We start from the raw sequence: 20,099 nt of genomic DNA, 5'->3' as shown, positions 1-20,099 counted from the left end.
CTCCCACGCTGGGGACCTGCAGAGCTGGCAGTCCGAGACAGGGTGTTTGGACCAACATCTGGGTTTCTGGATTTCCATTTGAGCACAGCTGGACTACACAGGCTGAAGCTTTCTCTGCCGAGATATAGATATTTCCCTGGTGACGATCTTTCAAGCTGACATGAAGACATGGCCGCCCACTGGAACGTGGTGTGTCTGCCGTGGCGCTCTTGTAATTTGTGAGGCAGGCTCCTGAGGAATGCAGTGCGTAAGTGGGAAATGGTGGGAAGTTCTCGCATCCCCCCCTGGCCAAAAGTGCTGCCTGCACAGGTTGGTGGACGGTCCTTTGAGCAGGAAGAAGACATGAAGCACATTCCTGTTAGCTACGACAGAGAGGGGCAGGGTACACACTGGACATTTCAAGCCCCTCCAGAGAAGCAAGTCTTACTGTGCTAGGAGTACTCGTGGAGTGCGGGCTGTGTTGCCCTGGGCTTTAATTATTTCAGGAACATTTAACTGCAGGGTTGGCAGGCCAGATCTTGATATGTGTTTCTCAGTTGGAAAGACTTTGGACCATAGGGAAATGTCTTCTCAATTCTTTTAATTGCATTAAGGTTGTCATTTTTCTTCTTGTGGCCTCTGGAATGTGACACAGAACTCAAGGGACAGAAAGGAGATGAGTTGGAGGCTGGGACAGGGGTCCCTGCCAGGGATGCTGGTGACTCACATGACGGTGTTGATGTGTGGAGTCCGGTGCCTGGTTTGGGGAATGTTCGTGGGATATGTTCCAAAGGACTGACGGACCTATCAGGTACTGGAGGTGAATGGTCAAGTCTGATCTCAGGGCTGACAGTGTCAGGCAAGGACAGGAAGTTGATGTTGGACTCATTGGCTGAGGTTGCTTGGGACCCAGGGGGCAACGTGTGCCAGGACAGATGGGTCTGGGGCTAGGAAGGCAGGTTTGGGCTGGAGACTTGGGCTTGGGAGGCATCCCAGGTAGACAGTGGTTGAGGCTGTGGAAATGACTGTGATTGCCTGGGATGAGAGTGGAGACGGACAAGATGGGGGTTTTGCTCTAAGCCTGGGGAACCCACCTCCCAGGTTCAAAGGATTGTCCTCCCTCAGCCTCCCAAGTAGCTGGGAATGCAGGTGCGCGCCACCATGCGTGACTAACTTTTGTATTTTTAGTGGAGTTGAGGTTTGGCCAGGCTGCTTTAAACTCCTGACCTCAAGTGATCGGCCCACCTTGGCTTCCCAAAGTGCTGGGATTACAGGCATGAGCCACCATGCCTGACCATTTTTAAATACTAATTTTTATGAAATATTTTCAAACACATTTTACTGTACGTTGGAAAAGTCAATCATGATTTGAAAACTTTATCAAAATCCAATCAAATGTCAATTAACCATTTAATTGTGGATGAGTAAGGAGACTATTTTGACCAAAACATGTTAGAACAATTACCACTTATAGAAATAATCTATGTTTTAATGTTTTAGTTGAATTAAACAATCTTTTATATTCTGTCCAGGTGCAGTGGCTCACACCTGTAATCCCAGTACTTTGGCAGGTCGAGACTGGCAGATCACCTAAGGTCAGGAGTTTGAGACCAGCCTAGCCAACATGGCGGAACTGTCTCTACTAAAAATACAGAAATTAGTCAGGTGTGATGGCACACACCTGTAATCCCAGCTGCTTGGGAGGCTGAGGCAGGAGAATCATTTGAACCTGGGAGACAGAGGTTGCGGTCAGCCGAGATCGCACCACTGCACTTCAGCCAGCCTGGGTGACAGAGCGAGACTCTGTTTCAAAAATAAATAAATAAATAAAATAGAATTCTGAATTTTATTTTTAATAATTATTTTGTAAAAAGAATGTCTTGTTTTTTGGAGTTGTTGAATTTATTGAATTGACAAAAATTATGTACAAGAGGGTACAACATGATGTGATTGAAGTATGTATACATTACAAAATGGCTAAATCAAGCTAAATAACATCACCTCCCAGACTTATTTTTTTATGGTGAGAACACTTAAAAAATCTACTCTCTTAGTGATTTCCAAATGTATGATATGTTGTTATTAACTATAGGTACCATGTTGTCCCATGGATATCCTGAACTTATTCTTCCTCTCTAAAAATGACATTCTGTGTCCTTTGGCATCTGCCCACTTCCCCACCCTGGCAACCATCATTCTACTCTGCTTCTGTGAATTCAACTTTTTTCTTTTCTTTTTCATCCTTTTTTTTTTGAGACAATCTCATTCTATTGCCCAGGCTGTAGTGCAGGGGTGTGATCTTGGCTCACTGCAGCCTTGACTTCCCAAGCTCAATCAATCCTCCCACCTCTGCCTCCTGAGTATCTGGAAGTACAGGCATGCACCACCACGCTCCACTAATTTTTGTATTTTTTTGTAGAAATGGGGTCTTGCTATGTTATGCAGGCTGGTCTCGAACTCCTGGGCTCAAGCAATCTGCCGGCCTCAGCCTCCCAAAGTGCTGGGATTACAGGCATGAGCCACCATGCCTGGCTGAGTTCAACTTTTTTAGATTTCACATATAAGTGAGATCATGTGGTATTTGTCGTTTTGTGCCTGGCTTATTTCACTTAACATAATATCCTCCAGGCTCATCCATGTTGTCTTAAATGGCAGGATTTCCTTCTTTTTGAAGGCTGAATAGTATTCCATTGTGTACGTACACTACATTGTTGCTGGAAGTGTAATGGAGGCCAGTTGGGGGAGGAGGGGGAAAAGATTCACTCTAAGTCTAGATGCTCCAGCACCCACCCAGGATGTGTGCAAGGAAGTGCAGGATGCTCCTGGTCTTGCAAACTGTGGTTTGTGGGACTCCAAAGCCCCTATCCTTCCACAGTGCTTTCTGTCTTGTTATCACATTTCCTTGGAGGAGAGCCCAGCCTTGGTGGAGAGGGCTGCTCTGGCTTTGTCCCTCAGCATGAGATGGCAAAGGATGGTGCTGCTGGGAGACCCTCACGTCTGCACACTGGGGGCTGCTTGCCTTCTCCATTCCTCCTTCAAGTATCTGAGCAGCTCCTGTGTGCCAGCTGCTGGTCTACAAGATGGATCGGTCCTTGGAGATCACGCTGTAGCAGAGGAGGCAGGCTGTAGCCCACACGCCACAACCAGCCCCCTGCCTGTTCACACAAATAAAGTTTTATTGGAATACAGCCACACCCATTTCAGTGCATATTGTCTGTGGCTGCTTTCCTGCTACAATGGAGAGTTGAATAGTTGGGACAGAGACCTATGGCCTGCAAAGCTGAACTATTTACCATCTGGCTCTCAAGAAAAGGGAAAAAAAAAAGCTTATCTTTGTACCCCGACAGTCTTAGATTAAGAGTACTTTGTACCACCCTGACGTCCCAGGCGGCCATGAGTCCAGCCACTCCTGAAATGTACACAAGTCTGGGCTAGGGTTGCAGCAGGTGAGTCCCAATTTTGCAGGTCTTTGGCATCAGGGGCACAACCCAGGATTTTGAGTGGGGTTTCCTCACCACTGTGGCTGGGCACTGGGCTAGTGTGCTTTCTGATTTTTGTATGGGGAAGAGAAAGGAGGGAGGAAATGGCAACTTGTTGCCCTGTTCTAACATTTTCCTAAGATGGGTCTCCAGGCAAGGGCTTGGGATCTCACCTTGCACAGCTTACAAAACCCAGTGAGGCTGGCTGTCTTGGCGCTGCCACTCTGAGGGATGGAGCCCCCAAATTACTAGGAAGGGAGATAAAAGAATGGTTTCTGCAAGCACAAGAAGTGGCGTTATTGAAATTAACATTTCCCCCAAGTTTTATAATGTCTAGGCATGCATATTTAAGTGTCTGTCTCAAAAGCTCTTGCTAATAACAAGATGTTGCATTTAATTTCCTTTTTTTGTTCTCTGAGCAACATGCAGCTTCCTGCACAGCCCTCCTTGCAGGCAACTGCACTGAGGTGACAGTCCTCCTGACTGCCAGCACAGATCCCCAGGGCCTCTGAGAGCCCTGTATTCTGGGGGCAGCCTTTCCCCCTTCTATTTGGCCCCAGCTGGAAGGGGGCAGGTTACCCACAGCGCAGCACAGGGCTCCTGCCTTAGCTTAGCTTAGCTCCTGCCTAAGCACAGGGCTCCTGCCTTAGCTTCTCTAGGGAGTCTGGCTCCCTCTGACCCTCTAGACCTCACCAGCTGAGGATCAGAGCCCCGGGGCAGGAGCCCTGTGCTCTGATAGAGCCAGACTATGTTTCCAAAAAAAAAAAAAAAAATTTATGTAGAAAACAAAAAACAAAACATCCTCTTGATTTGCTTTTCTTGATCTTGCTTCTCAGAGGTAACACTGGGAAGGGTTGGGGTGTACCTCTCCACACCTTTTTCTTTGATTTCTTTTTATTTTTTATTCTACGTTCTGAGATACATGTGCAGAATGTGCAGGTTTGTTACATAGGTATACATGTGCCATGGTGGTTTGCTGCACCTATCAACCCGTCATCTAGGTTTTAAGCCCCGCATGCATTAGGTATTTGTCCTAACGCTCTCCCACCCCTTGTCCCCCACCCCCGACGGGACCCGGTGTGTGATGTTCCCCTCCCTGTGTCCATGTGTTCTCATTTTTCAACTCCCACTTATGAGTGAGAACCCGCAGAGTTTGGTTTTCTGTTCCTGTCCACACCTTTTTCCTCTGTGCACACAAGCACATGTATTTGCATATAAGTGTTTATTGTAACCTTTTTTAAAAAGTAAAAATGGAATAATGCTATATTTATTCTTTGGAAAGCCTGCTGTTCAGGCAGCATGTCTTTGACATTGTCTCACGTTGGAACCTGGGTACCACCTTCTTCTCCCAGCAGTTATTCTGACGTGTGGATGCACCACGCTTCATTTAACCAGCCCTGCACCGATACGTCTTTGGATGGTTTCCACCTTTTCCCAGTCACAGATGGTGTTCTGATGGATTTCCTTACACACATCACTTGGTGCTCTGTGCCTGCATTTCTGTGAGATGTTCCTGGAGGTGGGCTCTCTAGGTCAGAGGGGGATCTGTGCTTAATTTGCATCCTGTGCAAAATTCCCTCCAGTCATCCGGCTCCCCAAGGGCTCACATGGTACTGTCCTCTGTAGACATCATCTTCTGCAGATGATGGCACGACTGCCTCTCTTTCTTTTACTCACACCAGTCTGCACCCTGGTGTCCTGGGGGGTCCAGCCCCTACCTGCTTGTCGGCCCCCACCCCACAGTCCCCCCAGCCCCTGCTAACAGGGACTCTGGCTTCTGAGCTCTGGCAGACTGCCTCACTCTGGAGAAGTTTGCTTTCTCAAACATTCCTGGCAATGTTACTGCAAATCTCGAGGCCTGCATTTGTCTTCTTCAGGTCTCAGTTTCCTCAAAAGTAAAATGGGGTTAATGTGATGCTACTGTCTGCATCCTAGAGCTGCCATGAGGGTTCAGTGAGATCACTGTTGAGAGCACGTTCACAGCGCCGGCCTTGTGCGCAGTCAGCACGTGTAGGGCAGGGCTGTTGCTGATACGTGGTTGACTGTCATTGCTAGACTGTGGCTTTACCGGGGGCATTGTCTTTAGTGCCAAGCCCAGAGCCACCCCTAGTACCTGCTGTGTTTATAGAGTGATTGAGTGTCAGGGTCAGAGACTAGGGCAATGGCAGCAGAAACAGAGGAAAGAAGTGGGGCTTCTAATAGGTCCTGAGCCAGTGGCCCTTGAGATGAAGACTTCTTGCCAAGGTCTGGGGCTGTGCTGTGTGTTCTAGGCCCGAGACTGGAAGCTAGGCCTGGCTGCAGCCCCGGCTGAGCTGGGGAAGTGCAGGTCAGCATCCTGCTTCATTAGGACACCTCCAAGCCCAGCTTAGACCTGGATGCCAGGTGACCCTCTGTTTACTCTGAGCCCAGACAGAGGACAGGGAAGTGTGCAAGTGTGGGAACCCTCATCACAGCCCTTGACTCTGTAAGGCATATGGGTTTGTGCACGTGTGTGAGCACGGCCATGGCTTCTCTGTGAGTTTCAAGCTCGAGGTTGTGTTTATGCAGGGTTAGGCTTGCCAGGTAAAATACAGGAAGTCCAATTAAACCTGAATTTCTCATTAACCTTTTTTTTTTTTTTTTGGTGCAAATATATCCCATGCAATATTTGGGACCTGCTTACCCTAAAAAATGATTTGTTGTTTATCTGAAATTCAAGTTTAACTGGCATCCTGTCTTTTCACTTGCTACGTATGAGAGTTCCGTGTGGGGGTTATGAGTGTGCATTTGTGAGTTCCCATGTGAAGGACTCTCCAAGTGTCTGTAGGTGCCAGGATGGAGATGGACAGAGAAGATCCTCTCGGGCCGCTTTAGTGGCACCTAGAGACTGTGGGGTAGGACACTTCAGCCCCAGGGGCCTAGGCAGCACTGTCCAGCACCTGTGTGCTCCTGTCTTCTTCATGGGGTCTGACTTCCCTGCCATCTCTCTCCAAATACGGTGGCAGGAGCTATCCCATCCGCCCCCATCTGGAGCTCGGCTGCCCAGCCAGACAAGATGGCAAACAGTGTGCAGATGGCTGCAAAGCTTTCCCCAGCTCCTTCTGCAAGGGGACTGCAGATGAAATGGAAGCCCTCATCCTCACCGCCTCCCTCTTCCAGAAAACCCAGGCAACAGCCACCTCTGAATGCTGCTTGAGAAGCTTCTCCCTCCTGGTGATTAAACCACCCCAAATAAATAAAGCACTGCATTTCCACCATAGGCTTGTTCACATGCACGCAGCCTATTGTCTTGGATCCGCCTGTGTGCCTGATCCATCATGAGGGGTTCTCCTCTGAGGTGCTTGCAAAGAGCTGCTTGCAAAGAGTTGCTTAATTTTCATCTGAAAGACTCTCTGTAGAAACCAGGCCCAGCTTTGAAGAAAGCCTTTTCTCCCCCTTTAGCAAATTCTGTGTCATTCTTTTTTTTTTCTTTCTTTTTTGAGACGGAGTTTCACTTTTGCTGCCCAGGCTGGAGTGCAATGGTGCAATCTCGGTTCACTGCAGTCTCTGCCTCCCAGGTTCAAGCGATTCTCCTGCCTCAGCCTCCTGAGTAGCTGGGACTACAGGCACCCACAACCATACCTGGCTAACTTTTTTGTATTTTTAGTAGAGAGGGAGTTTCACCATGTTGGCCAGGCTGTTCTGGAACTCCTGACCTCAGGTGATCCAACTCAGCCTCCCAAAGTGCTGGGATTACAGGTGTGAGCCACCATGCCTGGCTGGAATTCTGTGTCATTCTGGATACTTATCATGACTTCAAGCATCTAGGACTCTGTCCTGGGTATCCTGAGCCTGAGCATGTGTGTCCAGCTGGCTTGGAGGTTGTCTACAGGCAGGTTGAACTTGGCCTCTGAGTCCATGCAGCCTCACATGGGAAATACCACCAAGGAGCCTCATCGTGTGCTTTTAGGAGATAGTTTCTATTTAGTTATTGCTGAATCTGTTACAGACAGGGTCTCGATTTCTTGTAAGTCCTGTATGAGGTCGGTGCTGTGATTATCCACATGTTCACTTGTTCTCTCTGGCCTCTTTCAGGCTCTTGAACTTCCTTTGCTCTTTTCCTGCCACAGGGCCTTTGCATATCCTGCTCTTTCTTCCTGGAAAGATTTTCCCTCTCCCTGCCTCTTCACCTGGTCACGGTCTCATCTGACAGTGGAGTCACTACATCCTCAGGGACGCCTGGCCACACTGACTCAGTCACAGCAACCCCCTGTTACCTGCTTTCATGACACCAGGTGCCTCTCTGTGGTAGACACTAGCTCAGCTACGGCTTCCTGTTTCTGTGCGTGTCATCCTTCCCCTTCAAGACTGTGGTCACCGTGAGGGCCAGGGCCATGCCTGTTTCTGATTCTCATTTGTGTCTCTGGTGTTTAGTATATGCTTACCTAGAATTTGATTAATGAATGACGGCATACCCATTTTACAGATGAGAAAGTTGAGGCTCAGGAACATTGTGTAACTTGCTCGGTATTAGATAGTGATGGTTTGAAGCGATCTGGCTGGTCGCTGGGTGCACACTCTTAACCACTTCACTATGGTTCTTCTCTCATGGTAGCTCTCCAACAGCAGGAGTGACAGACAATTTTAGGACAGGTATAACCAGAATCCCAAGGGTTATCCTAGAAGGTGGTGTCAGGAACATGCTTGCCTATGGGCCTTCTTACTGTATTGCATAAAATACTCAGTTTTTCTGACTCGCCTTTAGTAAAGACCTTAGCAATATTTGAAGCACAGTTGTCTGTAGGAAAGGGTGGGTGTTTATACTTTTTTAAAACGGAGTCTATATCATATTTATCTTGTGGTCTGCCATGCCCCCCGCTCTTCTTCAGCTTCAGTTATGCAAAATTCACACTTCTTCTCTTGAGTGCCTCTCTCTTACCTGTTCAGTTTCTTTTCTGCGTTCGAGATTGCTTAGAATTTTTCCCCATTACTACAGCCTGCTTCCCACCTGTATCCCCCAGCCAGCTTGTTCTGGATTTTGTCAACAACATTTCCAGCGTTTAGTGAGGGCTGGACTGAAGGAAAGCCTTGGAAAAGGCTGTGTGATGAAAGGTGAAGATACCTAATGTGCAGGCAGACATCAGGGTTAATTCAAAGGCTGGAAGAAGGGCTCACCTGGAGAACTGGAAATGTCTTTGAGCTGAAGGTCATGTGCAGGTGGAACGAAGAGGGTGAGCCTTTTGGGGTGAACTGCAAGTATTTGATAAGATCCCTGTCCCCATGATTGGGGAAGTCTTGATAAGCATCCTCGATGTGATGGAGGGATCAAAGAACCCATGGCTCTACCTGTCCAGCATGGCAGCAACATGACACAGCCAAGTTATTGATTATTGGTTGCCCAGCTGTCATCACTCAACATCTTCTGTTAGTTATAGCTGTAATTTGCACTAGTTGTCAATGCCAGTTTTGACTTTCCTAGTCAATAAAGTGTTCCGAGAGTGGCGACTAAGGCTGAGCACTACCCATAATCATGAGTATTACAGAGGCAAGCCACCTTGCCCACCCACCTGCAGGTGATGACACACCCTAGGAAATCACTCAGTTCTTTGGAGGACCCTGAATAAATGCTCAAGTCCATCTGTTCATCTGTCCGTCCATCTATCCACCATTCCATCCATCCATCCATCCATACATACATACATACATACATACATACATGCATACATCCATCCACCCACCTGCCCATCTATCCACCCACCCACCCACCCATCTAGCCATCCAACCCACTGTCTTATGCACCCAGCTATCATCCACCTACCCACCCACCAACCCATCTATCCATCCACTCACCCATGCATCTATCCACCCATTCACTCATCTACCCATCTATCCACCCACCCGTGCATCCATTTATCTATCCCTCCACCCCCTCACCCACTCATCCATTTCTCCACCCACTCAGCCATCCCTTCACCGACTCAACCATCCATTCATTCATCCACCTGCCCACCCACCCATCTTTCCATCCACCCATCTATCCATCTGCCCACCCATGTATCCATCCACTGCTTGTCCTTCTGTTCATTTATTCCACAAAGACTCATTAACCACCTACTAGATTCTGGGGAGGTATCTGCTCTAGTAATTGAGAACATGGTTTCTGGAATCTGATTCCCTGGGCTCAAATTGAGCTGCCTCCTAGCTAGCTGCTTGGGTAAGTTATAGAAACTGTGCTTTGATTTTCTTATCTGAAAATTGGCTTTAATAGCTTATACTCTTGCAGATATAGTGAAGATTAAATAAGATGTCACATTAAAAGTGCATCATCGACACTTAATAGAGATTAGGTTTTACCATTCATTATTATTCTTGGCAGATGCTGCAGATAACGTGGAGAACATACGAAAGGCACATGTTTTAACCAATAGTGACGTACAAGTGCTAAGTTCTGCAGTAGGGGAAGGGCAGAAAGCCATGGAGAGGGCCTGGCCCAATCCTGGAGCCTCAGAAAAAAGTTCCCCGTTGAATTGCTGTTTTAGCTGAGACTTCTGGGATGGGTAGTAGTTGGAGATCCCAGACAGGAGGTGACCGAGTTAGCAAGGGAAAAATTGGGTCCTGGCACCCATGGCAGAGTTGAGTGATCCAGTCTTTCTGTCTCCACTGGCTGGAAGTCCACCAGATCTGGGAATGTCCAGTTGGGGGAGGGGGCTGACAATGATCATGACCTTCACCTGTCCTCACATGTCCTCTGTGTATCTGCAAAGCCTCTGCCTCAGTCTCCTCTTCTGGAAAGTGGAATTGGAAACCACATCTGCTTCTCTCCCAGGACTGCTAGGAAGACAAGATTAGATGGCAGGTGAGAGCTCTTTGAAAATGAAAACATTCTGCTATTTGAATGCAAAGTGTTCTTCTTTGCCTGTGATGTTTCCTAATCTGTGAAATCATACTGGACCTCGAAGCTGTCTATTAAAAAAATATATAGCAAATTGGCTGGGCAGGGTGGCTCATGCCTGTAGTCCTAGCACTTTGAGAGGCTTAGGGGGTTGGATCACTTGAGGCCAGGAGTTCGATACCAGCCTGGCCAATATGTGAAACCCCATCTCTACTAAAAATACAAAAATTAGCCAGGTGTGGTGGCGTCTGCCTGTAGTCCCAGCTACTCAGGAGGCTGAGGCACAAGAATCATTTGAGCTCAGGAGGCAGAGGTTGCAGTGAGCCGAGATGGCACCACTGCACTCCAGCCTGGGCGACAGAGCGAGGCTCTGTCTGAAAACAGAAAAAAAAAAAAAAGCAAAGTTAACACTTCCTCCATCTCTCCCCTAGGGGAGGCAATTTGTCAAAGATTGTTGTTGGATTTTACACACAGGGAAATCCAAGGAATGTGTGGAAACCAGACCAGGACTCTCGTCTCCCTGTTTACAGGGTCTTAAATGGGGGAGCCACTTTGGGTTCTTTCCACAAGATTGCTTTGTAAAAAAAACAAGAAGCAAACAAACAAAAAACTCAAAAAAACAGCCCTGACCTAAATATTCACAAGGGACCTTAGGCAATATCTGCAAACAAAAGTGAGTGATGAGTGGAATCTGTCATCTTTACAACTAAGACAGCTCCAGAGTTGAAGCAAGTGGAAATATCTCTAGAGACAGAGACTTGGGCGGGTTTGCCAGTTACAAGCTAGGAGAACCTGGGCAGGTTTACCTCTCTGAGCTTCTGTGACCTTGTAAAATAGGCTGCATTGCGCTAAACTTGCAGGAGGAATCCCAGCATCCTCCTGTGCACAAGGCTGGTTTCTTCCCATCCTTTTCCTTGTTCTGCCTCTCTCCTCTCTCCAAGAGATGAATGCATTTGGACCCAGTAGGGGCCTACGTTTGCAAAAGCTCTCAGGTGATTCTAATGCAGCCAGCCTGGCTCTGAGAGTGAGTTCTTGGACACTTCTGGAGGCACATTTACTAGTGAGGAAGGTCACTATGTGCTGAAGGCATGACTCATCTTCCATTCCTTTCTTCCATGAAGCAAGGTGCATGGGTCGACTGAGCTGGGAGAGTCCACGGTGTCAGCCTCCCCTATGCTTCCCTCCCTCCTTATTCCTTGTATGCTGTACTTTCTTGATTTCCTGTACTCTGCACCAAGCCAGGAGATGGTAAGATCTCAAAAAAATCATTTTTTTGGGAAATGGGATCAAGAGGGTTTTTGTTTGCTTGTTTGTTTGTTTGAGACAGGGTCTGTTGCCCAGGCTGGAGTGCAGTGGCGTGACCTTGGCTCACTGCAGCCTTGACCTTCTGGGCTCAGGTGATCCTCCCACCTCAGCCTCCTGAGTAGCTGGGACTGCAGGTGCACACCACCATGCCTGACTAATTTGTCTATTTTTTGTAGAGATGAGGTTTCACCATGTTGCCTAGGCTGGTCTCAAACTCCTGGGCTCAAGCAGTCCTCCATCCATCTCGGCCTCCCAAAGTGCTGAGATTACAGGCATGAGCTGCTGTGCCTGGCCAAGGTTTTTTTTTATTATTATTATTATGAAAACTTTTCAATAAACATAAAAGTAGAGAGACTAGTTTAATGAGCTATCATATACCTATCACACAGATTGAAAAACTATTAACATTTGCAATATTTACTCCATTTGTTTTTCTGAAGTATTTACAAAATAGTTTACAGTAGTTATGTAATTGCATCCTGATATTCACCCCTACGTAATTTACTTTCCCTCTAAAAACATGAGGGCATTTTTTATATGATCATTGTCATACCTAATCAAATTACCAGTAATTCCTTAATATCCTCTAAGATCAAGTTTACATTCAGATGTCTTGTCCTCAAAATGTCAATTGTGATTATTTTTTTCTTTGAGCAAAGATAATAAGATCTCAAGATTTAATGACAGAGATTCCATGTTAGCCCTGATGTCTAAGTTCTGTGGTCCATTGTGGCTTTACTTGAAAGTCTAAGGCTAGGCATGGTGGCTCACATCTGTAATCCCAGCACTTTGGGAGGCCAAGGTAGGTGGATCATGAGGTCAAGAGATCAAGACCATCCTGACCAACATGGTGAAACCCTGTCTCTATTAAAAATACAAAAATTAGCCAGGTGTGGTGGCGGGTGCCTATAGTCCCAGCTACTCGGGAGGCTGAGGCAGGAGAATCACTTGAACCCGGGAGGCGGAAGTTGCAGTGAGCTGAGATTGCACCACTGGACGCCAGCCTGGGTGGCAAGAATGAGACTCTGGAAAAAAAAAAAAAGTCTTTCACTGTGGTCTCATAATAAAAGGACACTCCATTTCCCATCTGGCCCCTGCTCCTTAATGTTAGCCCCCTCCTGTGGGGAGGAGGGGGTGCCTTTCAGTGCGGGTTCAAACATTCCCAGGGCTGGCTCTCATCCCAATAAAGCCCATCGTCATGAATGAATGCTTCCCTTGCAGGTTATTCTAAGTATTGTAAATAGTGCACGTGGAGTGTCCTCATGATGCCTGGGATGTAGTGAATATTTATAGGTTTCTTTTAGTGCCTTTTTTTTTTAGTGTTTTCTATAGTTCCATGTTTCTACAACCCTTAGGAACATCAGAATCATGTGTGTGGGGGTGCTTATTAAATAAACCAGTTCCTAGAGCTCACTCCCAGTGACTGCCAGTCTGATGATTAGGGGCTCAGCTAGGACCTAGGTTTGCAAAAGCTCCCAGCTGATCTCATGCAGCCAGCCTGGCTCTGGCTCTGGCTCTGGGAGCTGGGTTGGGAACTAGTCTTTGGTGCTATTCTGCTGAAACTTCAAGTTGGGCTCTTTGACTCCGTCTTGTATTGTCATCACTTGTATTCAGGTCTGTTCTTCCCCTGGATTGTAAACTCCTTGATGTCTGGGTCATCTCAGCTCATGAGCTGAGCTTTCAGTGGGTGCTCAGTGGAACAGGTGCTGAATGGAGTCAGGCTGTAGGGAGGCCAGCGTGTGTTGGTAAGTGAGAGACAAAAATCATTTTAAAAAGAATCTTTTTGCCCTTCAGTTGTGTTTGCCATGAGTTAATGTGATTTACTCTAGTGGAAGCCAGTGCAGCTTAAGTGGAGGTCTTGCCCTGAAATGGAGCCAGGTTATGGATCAGCAGAGCTGCCAAAAGCGTTTTGGGGGAAATGTTTCTGTGTCACCCTCAGTTGATTGAACTCAAGTTTTCACTCCCGTTTAACACCACGTGGGGGCCATTCTGACTTCTGCGGAGTGGGTATGATCAGATCTTCTGTAAAAGTGTAAGTGAGGGGGCTGGGCACGGTGGCTCACACCTGTAATCTTAGCACTTGGGAGGCTGAGGTGGGTGGATCACTTGAGGCCGAGAGTTTGAGACAAGCCTGGACGACATGATGAAACCTCATCTCTACTAAAAATACAAAAATTAGCCAGGCATGATGGTGCATGCCTGTAATGCCAGCTACTCAGGAGGCCGAGGCAGGAGAATCACTTGAACCTGGGAGGTGGAGGTTGCAGTGAGCTGAGGTTGCACCACTGCACAGCATTCCAGCCTGGGTGACAGAGCGAGACTCGGTCTCAAAAAAAAAAAAAAGTGTATGTGAGGAAACTGGAATTGAGTTTGGGGATGTTGGGGGATGGAGGTACTTCATTTACTGAACAACAAAAACCATAGGATACCAATGCTGGAGGAAGAAGCATCATCCTCAGTTTCTACTAACTCAACCACGCATGAGATGGGGACTTGGTGTCCGAGAGAAAAGCTTCTTTTTAGGTCTTCAACCTTGATCAAACGATTTCTGAATTCCTCATACACATATAATCAGGTGCTATGAGTGGTACTGATTGGATAATCTTTCTGTCGTTTCCTGTGCTAGGAAGGAAAATACATGTACAGCCAACTTCCTTGAGGGTTCGTTCTTTTGCATCAGGGTGTCTCAAACTGCTGCCCTTAAAACACCTGTAAGAGAATCATCCAGGCGGCTTGCTCGCTCTGCATGCAGTCCCTTTAGAATGAGAGTCAGAATCCCCGGGGCTGGAGCCACAAAATGAAATGACATTTCAACGAGTTTGTCATCATGTAAGAGAGAATAGGTGAGTATTTGGATACCTATAATACAAAGTAGATTCAAAAAGAATGACTTGATTATTTTAAATGTTGTGTTTTAAAAAATTTAATACAGAAAAGGCTGGGCGCGGTGACTCATGCCTGTAATCTTAGCACTTTGGGAGGCCAAGGCGGGTGGATCATTTGAGGTCAGGAGTTCAAGACCAGCCTGGCCAACAATATGAAACCCCATCTCTACTAAAAATATAAAAATTAGCCAGGCAGTAGTGGTGCGTGCCTGTAATCCCAGCTACGGGGGAGGCTGAGGCAGGAGAATTGCTTAAGCCTGGGAGGCAGAGATTTGGTGAGCTGAGATCGTACCACTGCACTCCAATGTGGGTGACGATTGTTTAACCACCACCAAAATGGGTTCTGAGTCCAACTATTAATATGAAGATGACATCCATTGTGGTCTTGTACATTTTGTTGCCTTTCCGGGGTGAAGGACATTGGTGACCATTTGTTTCCTCTGGAGCGGTCGATTGGTCATGAACTTCCTGGTCCAGGTAGTTACTGTGTCATTCATGATGGTGGTTGATCCTCAGGTAGTTAGGGAGGAAAATAAACAAGAAGTTATATATTTAAAATCACGTTTCAATTTTAGACCTGATTAATTGACTTAATAAAGGGCATTAGCACTTCTACTTCCTACAGTCCCTCCCTTTACCTCTGGAAACTAGTTATTTCTAGGTTGTTTTATGTTGTTAAGGTTGACCACCTTCTCTTTCTGTTCTGCAATCATAGTCCTATCACTAGCCTTTTGTCATGGTCATTCAATTCACAAGTTGCTTATTTTTTAATTTCTTGGCTGACTAAATTTTATTATGAAGACTTTTTTTTAAAGAGCTCAGAAATACTGTATTCTTTAAGTTCTTCAGCATGTGATAGTGTCTTTTGCCTATTTTAATTGGGCAATAATTTAGCTGGCTATAAAATTCTTGGATTATACTCTGTTTCCCTTAGAAATTATAGGCACCCATCCACTGACATTTCATTGTGCTTTCTTTTTCTTTTTTTTTTTTTTTGAGATGGAGTCTTGCTCTGTCACCCAGGCTTGAGTGCAGTGGTGCGATCTTGGCTCACTGCAAGCTCTGCCTCCCAGGTTCACACCATTCTCCTTCCTCAGCCTCCCGAGTAGCTGGGACTACAGGCGCCCGCCTCCATGCCTGGCTAACTTTTTTGTATTTTTAGTAGAAACGGGGTTTCACCGTGTTAGCCAGGATGGTCTCGATCTCCTGACCTCGTGATCCACCGGCCTTGGGCTCCCAAAGTGCCGGGATTACAGGTGTGAGCCACTGTATGAGCCCAGCCTCATTGTGCTTTGTACTAACCCCCTTTCCCTAGCCTCTTCCAGCTTGTCTTCTTCTCTCCCAGTAGTTTCTTCATGAAGAGGCCATGTGCTATATTCCATGAGATATTTCACACTCAAAGAAGACTTCTTTTATACTCTTTTGATAATTTGTCTGGGAATCACTGTCTTGATTTATAAGGGAGTTTGTAATAAATACAGTAAAAGAGAAACACAACATATTTTGAGACATCAGAGAAGGGAGACACCAATTCATTAATATTTGGGGTTAGCAGGGAAGGCTTAGTTAAGAGGTAACATCTGAACTAAGCCTTGAAATAAGGGAAGGATTTGGCCACGCAGTAATGGCGAGAGAGTAGAAGCAAGACATGATGGTTAGTGTTATGTATCAATTTGACTGGGTTGTGGGGTGCCCAGATATTTGGTTACACATTATTCTGGGTGTGTCTCTGAGGTATTCTGGATGAGGATAACCCTTAATTGGTAGACTGAATAAAGCAGATTGTCCTCCCCAATGTGGGTGAGCCTCATCCAATCCACTGAAGGCCTGAACAACACAAAAAGGTAGAGTCACAGAGAATTTGCTTTTTTTACCTGATTATATTTGAGCTGGGACATCAATCTTCTCCTGACTTTAGATGTGGACTCGAGTTGGAACTATATCATTGGCTGTCCTGGGTCTCCAGCTTGCTGGCTGCAGACTCCAGGACTCCTTAGCCTCCATAACCATGTGAGCCATCTCTTACAACAAATCAATCTGTCTCTCTCTATGTGTACAGCTCTACCTCTATCTCTCTGCTCTTTCTCTGGAGAACCTAGAATAATACACAAGGTTATATTAGAGAAGAGGATGACCCAAGGAAAAGCATGGAGGCAGAAAACTGCAAAGAGGGTTTGGGAAGACTGGGGTCCTGATGGGGAGTTTGGATTTCACTGTGTGTAGCATGGAGAATCCTTGAAAATATTGAAGAGGTGAAAATTGTATTTGTGGAAGAACACCAGGAGTATGTGAAAAGAAAACCACTCACTCCATTTTAGCTCCACTGAAGGGGGCATCAATGGGATGCACTGGGGACATGGGTTGGAGGGTAGTTGAGGCCATATCTGGAGGATCTTTACTTCTAGGCTGAGTCTGAAGTTATCTTTCTGGGGAGTGGGAGATTACAAATCTTTGAGCTCCACTCAAGAGATGGTTTTGCTAACAATGGCAGGGTGATGGTGGTGGTGGTGGCGGTGGTGGTGGGAAACTGGTAGCATGAATTCTAATTGGGCTTCTGTTATTCTAGCAGAGAAAATTGGGGAATGGACTTTCAGTAGAATAATACAGATCTGGGAATCAACTGCACGGAGGAGGTAGTTATAGGTGATGAGATGTCTCAGGGACAAAGTTTGGTAGAAGGAGAAAAGATACTAGGCTAGTACAAAAATAATTGCTGTTTTTGCCATTACTTTTAATGGCAAAATCCGCAATTACTTTTGCACCAACCTAAGAGGATGCAAACTTCGGAGCCATCTGCATCAGAGGGATTGATGAAGATCAACAAAGTTTAGGAACACAGGAAAGGAGCGGGGAGGGTAATGACTTGAGGGCATAGCAGGGATAATCAAGGTTTTTCTTGTTAGCATGTGGAGACTTAAGCATGATTATATGTTAAACACCTGGCACATACATGGTGCAAAATATTTATGAGTGAAATGACAAGTGAAGGTGGTGAGTCATGGGAGTTCCAAGGGAACGGATGATAAAGGCAGGTCTCAAATGAGGCACAAGTGGAGAAGGTAGCTTGGAAAAGGAGAAGGATGCTTCTCCTTATAACATGGGAAAGGCAGAGGAAGGGGGTCAAGATACAGTGATCTAGGGGTGAGATGGAAGTGAGTTGAGAGAACTCAACTCTGGGCTCTGAAACCCCTAGGGATGGGTTTTGGAGGCTTTGAGATATGGAAGAGGTTTAAAGTCAATTGCTATAGCAAATATGGTTTGGAATTTATTTGTGATACTTAAAAATATTGCTGAACAGAAGTGAAGTCTACCCTAGAGTTGGATGGTGAGATTATTTAGTGGAACTACCAGATCCATGTTGTGATTCTTTCCAGTATCATTCAGCAGCCCTTGGGCAGTTGCGAGCCAAGTCATCAGTGGGGTATGGAGATTTTCCAGGTGGGTGTGGTTGAAGAAAGGGAAGAACGAGTTTAGGAGCACATTACAAGAAGAAGGTGACTGTAAGGTCCAGGCTGAGCAGGAAGGTAAAGCAAGAAGGAAACATGAGGTTGTGAAGAGAAGTTTAGAGGGATGAGGAGGCAGGAGAGGTGAACAGTTGCATGATGTAGCTAGAGTGGCGATATTAGATCTTGGGGCCAGAGAGCTTTACAATGATTATGAAGATCAAAGGGCATTAGAATCAAGCTATAAAGAGCCACTGTTTGATGTTGGGATGTGAGGGTGCTGCAGGTGGATGTCTGGACATTGATGGTGAGAACATGGTCACCCTGGCCCTGCTGGGTCTTTGCTAAAGAGACTGTGCTCTGTTCTTGGGGCCGTTTTCATCACCTGATTAGAGCAGTGGTCCCCAAATGGTGTTCTTTGGACCGTCTGTATAAAATGTTCATAGGTTAAGGATAAAATGGAAAAACAGAGAAAATGTCACAGAAATGTGCCTATTGTTGAAAGACCACCAGCTGTCCTTTTTGGAGGATTGTTCTTTATTCTAAAAATGTATATATTCTATTCTATTAAAACATTTTTGTATTTGCGTTTTTTTCTCTTTTATGAAATGCCATGGGGTAGAAATTTGTAATGTATCCAATTCTCCTGTCTTCATGCATTGCCCTGTGGTGGGGGAGGGGATGTGGCTAGTACTGGCCAAGAGGCTGGGGGCAGAGGTGCAATGTTAGACTTCTAGCCTGGAGCATTTAATTCTTAGTACGAGACTCTCTAGCATTCTTCTCCCTCTGTTCCCTGCTTGGTGATACTTGAGGTATTGCAACCCCCATTAACCTTAGTCTTAGGGCAAGTTTGATGGGAAACAGAGCACCCCACACCTCCCTGCAGATGTAGCATGAGTGAGAAAAACAACTTCTGATGTTTGAAGTTACCAAGATTTAGGAGTTGTTTGTTATTGCAGCAAAACCTCACCTATTCTGACCAATCATGGTGGAATTTCTGTGTGTGTGTGTGTGTGTGTGTGTGTGTGTGAAACTGGTAGTTTAAAAAAGTTCCTTCTTACCCAAAAGAAAAAAAGATAGCAACCTTATGTTTGTTCTCAAATTAAAAAAATATTTTTACTCATTTATAAAATAGAAAAATCCGAGAATCTGTAGCTTAGAGAACTACAGTGTGGGATGTCTATAAAGACCAGGTTATTTTATCAGCTCCTAACACCCCTTAATAGAAGCTTAGCCAAGACTTGCACTATTTCAGTCTCTCCCATTCCACATTCCATGGACTCTTGAAGAGACATTGATTAAACGATGCAGCCATGAACCACCCTAACTCAATCCTAGTGGCAGAACCCCCCTTTTACTGCAGAATGAGCTTCTTGCTACAGTGATACTGCAACCCCTTAGATATATCCTGTACTAATTATATTAAAACACGACCAATGCTTTTGCTTTGTTGTCCCCCAAATTAAACACATTAATCATGAGAACCCAGAGAATTGGATTTAGTGTAACTGATTCCAAACTGTCAGTAAGAACATAATTAAGTTATATTTTTCTCCAATTCAAATAAAAGAAAATTGACAATAAAATGCTGATCAATATGTGTAGCTCAGGAGGTAGAGCCTGCTTTGAGATGCAGAAGTGTTTGTTTTTTTTAGATCTATATTCTTGAGTAAAGAAAAAATCCATCTCTCTTTCCTAGAGGGGAAGACTTTCAGAGCTGGGCTTGGCAACAACCTGACTATCAGAGGCTGAATTAAACAAATATGTACCTCCCTGGAGTGAATGGTGCGTTTCTCCTGTTCGGGGAACCGTGCTTTTATGGTGGAGTTTGCGTTCTGTCTTGGTCTCCGGATGTGTGTATCTGTGGGTGGATGTCTGCATGGAAATGGCAGTGTATACCTGTGTAGGTGTGTACAAAATTCCCATGTGAATCTCAGCTTTGTGGGGATCTCCGGTTCTTGAGCCCAGTAGATGCCATTTGAAGAAAAAATCACTTGAAAATGAGACAGAAAGAATGGAAACTAAATCCTAGCTCTAAAGGCACCAGGCTGATTTAAAAAAAAAAAAACTCTGGATCTTCTTTGTTTTGGACTCTACCTACCTCTATATGACATTTCTGTTTCCTATGAGATGATTAGAATGAAAAAGATCCTGAGCA

General features: G+C 45.8%; 1 protein-coding gene, 1 long non-coding RNA gene and 1 other non-coding gene across 3 annotated transcripts in view; 2 read left to right on the top strand and 1 right to left on the bottom strand.

The window, feature by feature from the left end:
* LOC101058335 (collagen, type I, alpha 1a) overlaps positions 1-14,328 on the top strand; it is a 63,415-nt gene extending 49,087 nt beyond the window's left edge. Inside the window, exons 5-7 of the long non-coding RNA XR_010158910.1 lie at positions 10,181-10,272; positions 11,430-11,556; positions 14,240-14,328. This is a non-coding gene — a long non-coding RNA (collagen, type I, alpha 1a). The remainder of the gene's footprint in view (positions 1-10,180; positions 10,273-11,429; positions 11,557-14,239) is intronic.
* A 29-nt stretch (positions 14,329-14,357) lies between these two features.
* ASNS (asparagine synthetase (glutamine-hydrolyzing)) overlaps positions 14,358-20,099 on the top strand; it is a 56,611-nt gene continuing 50,869 nt past the window's right edge. Inside the window, exon 1 of the mRNA XM_054687090.2 lies at positions 14,358-14,456. The gene's annotated coding sequence lies outside the window, so the exon portion shown is untranslated. The remainder of the gene's footprint in view (positions 14,457-20,099) is intronic.
* MIR548I-3 (microRNA mir-548i-3) lies at positions 17,146-17,293 on the bottom strand. Its single transcript, NR_035887.1, has one exon. It is a non-coding gene; the product is annotated as a microRNA mir-548i-3 (primary transcript).

Source organism: Pan troglodytes, chromosome 6 (assembly GCF_028858775.2).
Source record: "Pan troglodytes isolate AG18354 chromosome 6, NHGRI_mPanTro3-v2.0_pri, whole genome shotgun sequence".
Classification (NCBI taxonomy): domain Eukaryota; kingdom Metazoa; phylum Chordata; class Mammalia; order Primates; family Hominidae; genus Pan; species Pan troglodytes.
The sequence above is the reverse complement of the archived record's forward strand: the minus strand, read 5'-3'. Positions and strand labels throughout refer to the sequence as shown.